The 12,003-nt window shown below is 44.2% G+C and overlaps 1 protein-coding gene across 2 annotated transcripts in view; it reads right to left on the bottom strand.

The window, feature by feature from the left end:
- The window catches only part of PDZD4 (PDZ domain containing 4), a 155,195-nt gene that overhangs the window by 29,407 nt on the left and 113,785 nt on the right, over nt 1-12,003 (bottom strand). The window lies entirely within an intron of this gene.

The following is a 12,003-nucleotide window of genomic DNA, read 5'->3' as shown; positions in this document are numbered from 1 at the left end:
CACAATGGGGGCAAGCTCACAATGGGGTGTAAACTCTTTCTAAAAGTGGGAATGTTTCAAGGCAGCCTAAGGGATGGGGATTAAAGAGGTACTCCTCCCCTATACATGTTATCCCCTATTTAAAGGATAAGGGATAACATGTCCGATCGCAGGGGGCCACAGCGTCCGGACCCCCGCGATCTGACATGTTATCCCCTATCCTTTGGCTAGGGGATAACATGTCTAGCAGTGGAGTACCCCTTTAAATGTCCTGATTTCGCCCAACTATAATACTAGTGTCTTTCTTATATGGCACCAGGGTCCAGGTACAGCTGTGGATTCACATCTAGGTGAAGTTGCCATCTCCATAGTTGCCAACAATACTGTTTTTCTTTTTCTGGGACAATCTCACAAACTGAGCTGCAAAAAGGGGAGAGTTTATATAACCCCCCACCCAAACTTATACCTGGGTCTTTCACAGGACTTAAAGGGGTACTCAGGTGGCAAACTTTTTTTTTTAAATCAACTGGTGCCAGAAAGTTAAACAGATTTGTAAATTACTTCTATTAAAAAAAATCTTAATCCTTCCAGTACTTATTAGCGGCTTTATACTGCAGAGGAAATGCTTTTCCTTTTGGATTTCTCTTCTGTCATGACCACAGTACTCTCTGCTGACCTCTGCTGTCTATTTTAGGAACTGTCCAGAACAGGAGAAAATCCTGATAGCAAACATATGCTGCTCTGAACAGTTCCTAAAATGGACAGCAGAGGTCAGCAGAGAGCACTGTGGTCGTGACAGAAGAGAAATCCAAAAGGAAAAGCATTTCCTCTGTAGCATGCAGCCGCCAATAAGTACTGGAAGGATTAATATTTTTTTTAATACAAGTAATTTAAAAATCTGTTTAACTTTCTGGCACCAGTTGATTTAGAAAAAAAAAAAAAAAAGGTTTTCCACTGGAGTACCCCTTTAAATATGCAAATCTTGGCTTTCAAAATGTTGGTAACAATACTTATCTGAGGACAATGATATGTAAGCATCAAAAAATAGGGTCATGTTTGAATCCCAACCCACAATGAGTTAAAATTCTATGGTCATGTGATTCAATGTTGACAATTCGCTGTCCTAAAAAGCAGGGTCAGATGAGAAAATTGTTCTATACGCGGGGTGCACCAACCCTGGCCCAAGACCTCACATATGCCTAAAACCTGTGGACAAGAATGGTGCTGTTTTTGCAAGAAAGAAGCATTTTTCTAATCCTGGACAACCCCTTTAAGGTAAAAACTGGCGGCATCCATAAAGGGGTACTCTGCCTCAAGACATCTTCTCACCTATCCAACAGCCTTCCTTGGGCATGGTCGGACAGCTCTTAAAACGATAGCTGTGACTGAAAGCGGTGACCGCTGTTCGCAAACCGTGGCTCCTGAGCAGTGGCAGATCCGGGGGGGGGGGGGGGGGGGCAACGGGGCAATTGCCCCCTCCCCCCCGAGATTGCTGCCACCCCCGCTCCCTAGCATGGTGGAGCCGAAGCTGTAAGCTCCGGCTCCACCATTCACTGACCTTACACACACGCTGTGCGTACACAGCGTGTGAGCTGCGAGGACGAGATCCACTAAAGGCCGGCGCGATGACGTCACATCATCGCGCCGGCGCCTGGAGGACCCGTCCCCGCGGCCTGCATACTGGAAGTAAAGGTATGCTCAGGGATTAGGGAAACAGGATATGCGCCATTGTTAGGAGGGGGGAGTCAGAGAAAAGGGAATATTTCATGAGGGTCTGCAGGGCAAAGCATAGGGGGCATTATATGTGAAGAGCACATGACAGGGGGGCCCCCTGTCCTGTGCCCTTCACATATAATGCCCCCTGTGCTGTGCCCCTTACATAATGCCCCCTGTGCTGTGCCACACATATAAATTATATGTGTGGGGCACACAGCACAGGGGTCATTATATGTGTGGGGCACAGCACAGGGGGGCATTATATGATATAATGCCCCCTGTCCTGTGCCCCTCACATATAATGCCCCCTGTGCTGTGCCCCTCACATATAATGCCCCCTGTACTGTGCCACACATATATATTATATGTGTGGGGCACAGCACAGGGGGCATTATATGTGTGGGGCACAGCACAGGGGGGCATTATATCATATAATGCCCCCTGTTCTGTGCCCCACACTTATAATGCCCCCTGTGCTGTGCCCCTCACATATATTGCCCCCTGTGCTGTTCCCCTCACATATATTGCCCCCTGTGCTGTGTCCCACACATATAATGCCCCCTGTGCTGTGCCCCTCACATATAATTCCCCATCATGCGCCCCTCATATATAATGCCCCCATCATGCGCCCCTCACATATAATGCCCTCTGTGCTGTGCCCCTCACATATAATGCTCCTGTCATGTGCCCCTCACATATATTGCCCCTCACATATAATGCCCCCATCATGCGCCCCTCATATATAATGCCCCCTGTGCTGTGCCCTTCACATATAATGCCCCCATCATGCGCTCCTCACATATAATGCCCCCTGTGCTGTGCCACACATATAAATTATATGTGTGGGGCACAGCACAGGGGGCATTATATCATATAATGCCCCCTGTTCTGTGCCCCACACTTATAATGCCTCCTGTGCTGTGCCCCTCACATATATTGCCCCCTGTGCTGTTCCCCTCACATATATTGCCCCCTGTGCTGTGTCCCACACATATAATGCCCCCTGTGCTGTGCCCCTCACATATAATTCCCCATCATGCGCCCCTCATATATAATGCCCCCATCATGCGCCCCTCACATATAATGCTCCCTGTGCTGTGCCCCTCACATATAATGCCCCCATCATGTGCCCCTCACATATAATGCCCCCATTCTTTGCCCCTCACATATAATGCCCCCATCATGCGCCCCTCATATAGAATGCCCCCTGTGCTGTGCCCTTCACATATAATGCCCCCATCATGTGCCCTTCACATATAATGCCCCCTGTGCTGTGCCCCTCACATATAATGCCCCCATCATGCGCCCCTCACATATAATGCCCCCTGTACTGTGCCCCTCACATATAATGTTCCTGTCATGTGCTCCAAACATATAATGCCCCCTGTGCTGTGCCCCTCACATATAATGCCCCCTGAGGGGACAGGATATGGGGCTTTATATGTGAAGGGCACAGCACAGGGGGCATTATATGTGAGGGGCGCATGATGGGGGCATTGTATGTGAGGGGCACAGCACAGGGGGCATTGTATGTGCGGGACGCATGATGGGGGCATTATATGTGCGGGACGCATGATGGGGGGTTTATATATGAGGGGCACATGATGGAGGCATTATATGTGAGGGGCAAAGAATGGGGGCATTATATGTGAAGGGCACAGCACAGGAGGCATTAAATGTGTGGGGCACATGACAGGAGCATTATATGTGAGGGGCACAGCACAGAGGGCATTATTATGTGGGGGGAACAGGACGGGTCATAATTATTATATGTAGGGGTACAAGATGGGGCATTATTACTATATGTGAAGGCACAGAGTGTTTTGCCTTTCAGAAGTATAGTGTATATTATGTGGAATTTCTGGGGTGGTACATTTTTTAGGGGCCACAATACATTACGGTATTTTACTCAGAGGGTGCACTGCACAGCAAGTTATATTCAGAGAGTGCAGTGTGTGGTAGTATTAGATTTAGAGGGCACAGTATGTGTTAGTATTATATTCAGTGGGTACAGTGTGTGATAATATTATATTTAGAGGGTGCAGTGTGTGATAGTATTATATTTAGAGGGTGCAGTGTGTGATAGTATTATATTTAGAGGGTGCAGTGTGTGATAGTATTATATTTAGAGGGTGCAGTGTGTGATAGTATTATATTTAGAGGGTGCAGTGTTTGGTAGTATTATATTTAGAGGGTGCAGTGTGTGGTATTATTATATTCAGAGGGTGCAGTGTGTGGTAGTATTATATTCAGAGAGTGCAGTGTGTGGTAGTATATTTAGAGGGCACAGTGTGTGGTAGTATATTTAGAGGGCACAGTGTGTGATAGTATTATATTCAGGGGGTACAGTGTGTCAGAATTATATTCAGAGGGTGTGTGCCAGTATTATATTCAAAGAATACAGTGTTTGGCAGTATTATAATAATTATTGTTTTCATATAGAGGATCAGAATGCGCTGACATAGTGAGGAGACGTCTGGGCATCAAGTTCTGCAGAGAGAAGATTTAGCTGGAACAAATCCTGGCGGTATGTACCAGCTGAATTAGATAAGGAAAGACTATAGAGAAGACGTCACCTGTAATCACTGATATCATTGTGTATTCTCCTCACTATAGAGAAGACGTCACCTGTAATCACTGATCTCTATAGTGAGGAGAATACACAATGATATCAGTGATTACAGGTGACGTCTTCTCTATAGTGAGAATACACAATGATATCAGTGATTACAGGTGACGTCTTCTCTATAGTGAGGAGAATACACAATGATATCAGTGATTACAGGTGACATCTTCTCTATAGTGAGAATACACAATGATATCAGTGACTACAGGTGACGTCTTCTCTATAGTGAGGAGAATACACAATGATATCAGTGACTACAGGTGACGTCTTCTCTATAGTGAGAAGAATACACAATGATAAGACGTCACTGATATCACTGTGTATTCTCCTCACTATAGAGAAGACGTCACCTGTAGTCACTGATATCATTGTGTATTCTCCTCACTATAGAGAAGACGTCACCTGTAGTCACTGATATCATTGTGTATTCTCCTCACTATAGAGAAGACGTCACCTGTAATCACTGATATCACTGTGTATTCTCCTCACTATAGAGAAGATGTCACCTGTAGTCACTGATATCATTGTGTATTCTCCTCACTATAGAGAAGAGGTCACCTGTAATCACTGATATCATTGTGTATTCTCACTATAGAGAAGACGTCACTGATATCATTGTGTATTCTCCTCACTATAGAGAAGACGTCACCTGTAGTCACTGATATCATTGTGTATTCTCCTCACTATAGAGAAGACGTCACCTGTAATCACTGATATCACTGTGTATTCTCCTCACTATAGAGAAGATGTCACCTGTAGTCACTGATATCATTGTTTATTCTCCTCACTATAGAGAAGAGGTCATCTGTAATCACTGATATCATTTTGTATTCTCCTCACTATAGAGAAGACGTCACCTGTAATCACTGATATCATTGTGTATTCTCCTCACTATAGAGAAGACGTCACCTGTAGTCACTGATATCATTGTATATTCTCCTCACTATAGAGAAGAGGTCACCTGTAATCACTGATATCATTGTGTATTCTCCTCACTATGTCCCATCAGAGCTGGAGTTACTTGTAAGTTCTGCAGTTATGATGGGTGAAACAACAACTCCCAGCATAACCTTACCACTGCTTAGGTCATACTGGGAGCTGTAGTTTTAAATGGTAAAAATTTCTTTAGCACTTTCCCATTCTGTGGCAATTGGTATATTTGATTATTATTCTGACATATGAGCGTGGCCAAAAAGTCTTAAACAAGGTTAGGACTGTATGATACATTTAATAATATTGTAAGTTCTGTAATCTTTTTTTCTGTCCGCCAACACAAAATACTCTAATAGTGCCCCTCCCGAGACTCGACTCTGGATCCGCCCCTGCTCCTGAGTGTACGTGATCCCTCAACTTACAATGGCCTCAACATACAATAGTTTCAACATACAATAGTCTTTTCTGGACCATTGTAACTTGAAACCAGACACAACATACAATGGTACAGACAGTCCAGATCTGTGATACCTGTCACAACTGGAGGAACTGACCAATCAGAATGGGCATTTACTGGTAAATCACCTGTATTACTGAAGTGCATGCACTGACTGGTGTCTGGTAGCACTAGAAACTAGGAGGGGAGCTGTTGTACACTAGTAAAAAAAAGAAAGTAAAAAAACAAATATATATATATATACAGTGGTCCCTCAAGTTACAATATTAATCGGTTCCAGGACGACCATTGTATGTTGAAACCATGGTAAGTTGAGACCATATCTCTATGGAAACCTGGTACTTGGTTCTGAAGCCACCAAAATGTCATCCAAAAAATAGGAAAAAGTGAGGATTAAAGAAAAATAAGTAGATAACTAATAGAGATAAAGCAAATCCTTATATATAAAAGTAAGAAAGATCTACTGTGAGCTGTAATCACTGTCTATGTCAGTGTTTCCCAACCAGAATGCCTCCAGCTGGTTGGCTGTCCGGGCATGCTGGGAGTTGTAGTTTTGCAACAGCTGGAGGCACCCTGGTTGGGAAACAATGGTTTATGTAGAGAAAAGGAGCTTCTTCAGGGTCCTGTACAGTACACACAGTGTCCCAAATGGAGCCGCCCTTACTTGGTGTCCAAAGGAGCAGCTAAACCTGGCACAGGTAAGGAGTAGTACAGAACTTGTAGTTCCTTCCTGTACTGTAGGGGGCGCTACAGTACAGGGAGGCACTACAAGTTCTGTACTACTCCTTACCTGTGCCAGGTTTAGCTGCTCCTTTGGACACCAAGTATGGTTTCAACATACAATGGTCGTCCTGGAACCGATTAATATTGTAACTTGAGGGACCACTGTATACAGCAGACGGACGGCCCCACAGATGGCCTGCCTTGAGTTTGTATGTTCTCCCTGTGATAGACTGGGGTTCCTATGGGTTCTCTGGCTTCTCCGCACACTCTAATGATCCCCATTGAAGACAATGAATGATGACAAACTGTATTGTTGTTATTATGCCAATGACACAGAAGGCCAATCACTTCACATACAGATTACGCACCTTGGACAAATATTTGAGAATATTAAAATGAATGTTGAAAACCTACAGGAAGTGCTGATCATTTGCGGCACATCCTGGCTGATCTTGGATAAATGAGGGTCTGCGTTATTAAACATGATTATAGGTATTTCTATCACGTCCAGGCGTCAGCGTCTCCCCCCAGGCCTCTTCTCAATGAAGCATTTCAATAGCTTGGAAACGCTAATGACCGCCGCCCGCCCAGCACACTCGCTCGCTCTCTCTGCTGCCATTTTCCTAATGCTCCTTTCCTCAGAGCACCTTAAAATTACAAGCACTTTGGAGGAGGAATTAATTTCTCTTTTAGCTGGTGACATCTTCATACACAGACAATGCAAACAAACAGAGCAAAGCATTAAAGGGTACCTCTCATCAAATAAACTTTTGATATATTTTAGATTAATGAATGTTGAATAACTTTTCAATAGCATGTTAATGAAAAATATGCTTCTTTCTATTGTATTTTTCCCGATCAGTCCTGTCAGCAACCATTTCTGACTCATGCTGGAGTCCTAAACACTCAGAGCTGCCAGCCTGCTTTGTGCACAGCCAAACAGGCTGTGAACAAAGCAGGCTGGCAGCTCTGAGTGTTCTCCTTTGTGAACAAAGCAGACTGGCAGCTCGTAGTGTTTAGGACTCCAGCATGAGTCTGAAATGCTTGCTGCCAGGACTGGTAGGGAGACCCCTAGTGGTAATTTCTTCAAAGTGGAAAATTAAATAGAAAGAAGCATATTTTTTAATAACATGCAATTGTAAAGTAATTGTAAAGCATACATTAATCTATAATATATCAAAAGTTTTTTTGATGAGAGGTACCCTTTAAATTAGAGAATATTGCAAGACGAGGACTGATAGTGGGCTTCACATCTAGCATTGCAAATATACCCGAATTATTTTATAGAGGTGGGGTTCCATGTACCTGTTGGGTTTTTGATTAGTTGGGGTCTGAGTGTTCAAGACCTCTATTGGTCACTAGAAGAAGTGGCAAGAGAAACGCATCGCTGAGTGCTTCTCTCTATCTACAGGACCAAGACTGTCCCATAGACAAGCATTATGAGGCCATTTCGGTTATGTGGTACAGAGCCAGAAGAGAATGCACCTTTTCCCGCTCTCTCCAGTGATCTGAGCTTTTTGTTATATGGCAGTGCCATAAAATATAGTTGAAAGATTACTTTTTTTTCTTTTCTTTACAACACAAACTACAGCGGCCTAGGTATGGTTCTACACAAGGCCTAAGGCTTCAAGGGGACTTCTACATAGACACTTTCTTCAGTCAGTTCACAGACTGCCCCTCCAGAACAACACTCCAGACTTGCAGTGTTGCATGACGCTAACTAGAGATGCTAACTAGAGATGAGCGAACTTACAGTAAATTCGATTCGTCACAAACTTCTCGGCTCGGCAGTTGATGACTTATCCTGCATAAATTAGTTCAGCTTTCAGGTGCTCCGGTGGGCTGGAAAAGGTGGATACAGTCCTAGAAAAGACTCTCCTAGGAATGTATCCACCTTTTCCAGCCCACCGGAGCACCTGAAAGCTGAACTAATTTATGCAGGATAAGCCATCAACTGCCGAGCCGAGAAGTTCATGACAAATCGAATTTACTGTAAGTTTGCTCATCTCTAACGCTAACACTTCTGCATCAATATTAAAAACCCATTTGCAGTTTCCTCAGTGCAAATGTCTCAATCCATACTATCACTTTTTCCAGCTTCCAACCCACATGCTCCATGGCAGACCAGCTAAGGCCTTCTTCTCCCACAGACAAACAACACTCTCCAGGTATTCATCTCACTACATACTCTATCCATTTGGCTTAAACACTGCCCCCATCTAACAGGATTTTTACACCCTGACTGATGAAGTCAACCTTAGAATGTTAAAGGGGTATTCCAGGCCAAAACTTTTTTTCTATATATCAACTGGCTCCGGAAAGTTAAACAGATTTGTAAATTACTTCTATTAAAAAATCTTAATCCTTCCAATAGTTATTAGCTTCTGAAGTTGAGTTGTTGTGTTCTGTCTAACTGCTCTCTGATGACTCACGTCCCGGGAGCTGTGCAGTTCCTACGGGGATATTCTCCCATCATGCACAGCTCCCGGGATGTGACATCATCATTGAGCAGTTAGACAGAAAACTTCAGAAGCTAATAACTATTGGAAGGATTAAGATTTTGTAATAGAAGTAATTTACAAATCTATTTAAATTTCCGGAGCCATTTGATATATATAAAAAAAGGTTTTGCCTGGAATACCCCTTTAAAGGGGTACTCTGTCCTTAGACATCTTATCCCCTATCCAAAGGATAGGGGATAAGAAGTCTGATCACAAAGGGCCTGCCGCTGAGGACCCCCGCAATCTCCCTGCTGCACCCGGCATTCGTTTAGGGCATCGGGTGCAGTGCCGGAGGCTCGTGACGTCACGGCCACTCCCATAGACTTGTACTGAGGGGTGTGACCGTGAAGTCACAAGTGGGGCGTGACCATGACGTTGCGAACCTCCACCCTGCATCGCCAGCCATCCGGCACGGAGTGAAGTTCCCTCCGTGCAACGGATGTGTTGGGTGCCACAGCCAAGATCGCGGGGGTCCCCAACGGCCGGACTCCCACTATCAGACATCTGATCCCCTATGCTTTGGATAGGGGAAAAGATGTCTGGTGGCGGAGTACCCCTTTAAAGAAGAGTCCAAATGCAATGGTGTCCGCTCACCTCCGGAGGCAGATCCCCAACACACCTGTGCTTCCACGGACCCGCCGGTCCCGCCCCGGCTTCAACAGCGAATGAGAAGGAAGGATTGTCCGGCACCAGGTATGCGCTAAAAGATCACTTTTATTCATGCCATAGCAAGGAAACAGACATCACAGGATTGTAGTAACTGACGCGTTTCGCTCTCTCTTGAGCTTAAACATAGACACAGTCTACGGTTAAGCTCAAGAGAGAGCGAAACGCGTCAGATTACTACAGTCCTGTGATGTCTGTTTCCTTGCTATAGCATGTATAAAAGTGATCTTTTAGAGCATACCTGGTGCCGGACAATCCTTCCTTTAAAGAAGAGTATCCAGTATAAAAAAAAAAAAAAAACTTAAGTGTGTGATTGCTGGGGGTCCGAGCACTGGGATCTTCCCCCCGTCATAATTTGAAGGGGGTCCTTCTTTATTGACCATCTGCTGTGTCTCTACCTCTCCTATAGAGATAAAAAGAAGGTGTGTGTTTCGACTAGCTTAAGAGTAGGACACGCGCATAAGAAGAGAAGAGCCCGGGCCCCATAAGAAAGATCGTGGGGGGTCGCAGCAATCGGACCCCTGGGATCAGTCCTTGCACATAGGGGATACGTTTTTTCCACTGAATATCTAATTTAAGGGATTCATTTTTGTTTTAATAATGAATGGAACAACTAAAAACAAATGTTATGTGTAGGAGACCCTTGGTGTAAATAAAGCAGCACAAACAAATTATTACAGGGTCCTCCCTAAACTCTGATGATTATGATCCTCCAGAGATGGACATAGTTCTGCCTTACAGCAGGTGGTAAATAAAGAAGAACCCCCCCTCAAATTATAACGGTGGAGTTTTGATCCATGCAACTGAGCCCTTGAGACCCATGTGCCAATAGGTTATATAAGGAATTTGAGCTCAGTCCATAACAAAAAGTAGAATGACGGTCCATACTTTCATGGCACAACTCGTTTACCTAGGTGCAACCTGAAGTGTAAAGTTTCTTGCTGTGTAGTTGAGGTAACAACTGAGAGACCTGTGTGTTTAAGATATCATAAGAAATGAAAGAATGGAACCAATGAGGACACCAAAATATCTATATAGGGATAATTCCTCCGGCTAACCTCAAGGAAGTACATCTTTCTTTTCAATAGAGTAAGAAAAGGAGCTTGTAAATACATAACAGGTGTGAAAATGATCGGCTTCTTCTCCGCTCTTCGCAAACTTTCCTGCCTACACAATAGATGAAGATTTCACGCTGAACCTTCACATGACATTTTTTTTCCACACAATAAATTGCCGCTGTTATAAGTACATCCTTCTGGAAAATGTACCCATCAGCCTGGATATGAAAAAGAACAAAGTATTAAAAGGCCAAGAAAAATAAGGCTTTACAGAGTTCTTCTCCATGACAATGGAATAGGTGTCTTATAAGGACCTTCCGTGATTAAATTACAACCTACAAACAAAGCATTGTTATAGCATGGATGAAGAGGGAGTAGTCTAAAAAGGAAGACATGGGGTAAGAAACCGAAGAGTTAATCTGCACTGAGGTCTTTTGTTATTCTGGTTACTGGGGAAACGCCCTGTTCTCTGGATGATCAGCTGACCTCGTTGCCTTTTCACCTGCTTAGCTCCCTATTTAAACCCTCAGTATTCATCCAGGCATCGCCTGCGAAAGAGCTCCTACTCCTAGCTAGTGTTTGTACTGTATCTTGTATTTCTGGCATATTTGACCAACTGGCTTCGTTCTCTGACTCCTCTCCTGTTTCTGCGATTTGACATTTCTGTTATCTCTTGGTACTGACTCAGCTTCTGGACTGTGACATATAGTGTGTGTATGTTTAGTTATTTAGTTATTATGCTTAGTATATTTAGTTATTATTTCTGTTAGTATGTGTGTTTTCTAGCAGTGTCCCGACCTCCGTCTGTATTGCAAGTTTATTTTGTTGACGTTTTACTCCCTGCACTTTTTCAGGGAGGGACTGTAACCGTGGTTGTAGACCTGTTGCCTAGGGTGGGCATGCAAGTAGGCAGGGAAAGTGGGAGTGAGTGAGTTCAGGGCTTCACTCTTCCCTTCCCATACGTGACACAGGGTGGCATGAAAGAGGTTTGCCATATGCCATCCATTGCCAATAGTGGGGTAGATGAGGCAGAGTTGCAGCACCTGCAGAACTCTTGGACAGGAGTGGGGCAGTAATCCACAGGACTTCAACCCCTTCATTGTAGCAAGTAGGTCCCATTGGGTTGCATTTCATTGTACATCCTAGTTACACATTAGGACTGTAAAATATCTGACATACTGTAGGAGTACCATCAGTGTTTCTATACCTTTATATACTCACCCCTCTGGTTGCCGCCCATTCAGTACTGCTGCTTATTTAGAATTTCTGGCGTATGTGTCCTGGTGACCATTATACACCATGCATGGGACCGCAGCCGATCACTGGCCTCAATGGTCATGTGCA

Source organism: Hyla sarda, chromosome 9 (genome assembly GCF_029499605.1).
Source record: "Hyla sarda isolate aHylSar1 chromosome 9, aHylSar1.hap1, whole genome shotgun sequence".
NCBI lineage: Eukaryota > Metazoa > Chordata > Amphibia > Anura > Hylidae > Hyla > Hyla sarda.
The sequence above is the reverse complement of the archived record's forward strand: the minus strand, read 5'-3'. Positions and strand labels throughout refer to the sequence as shown.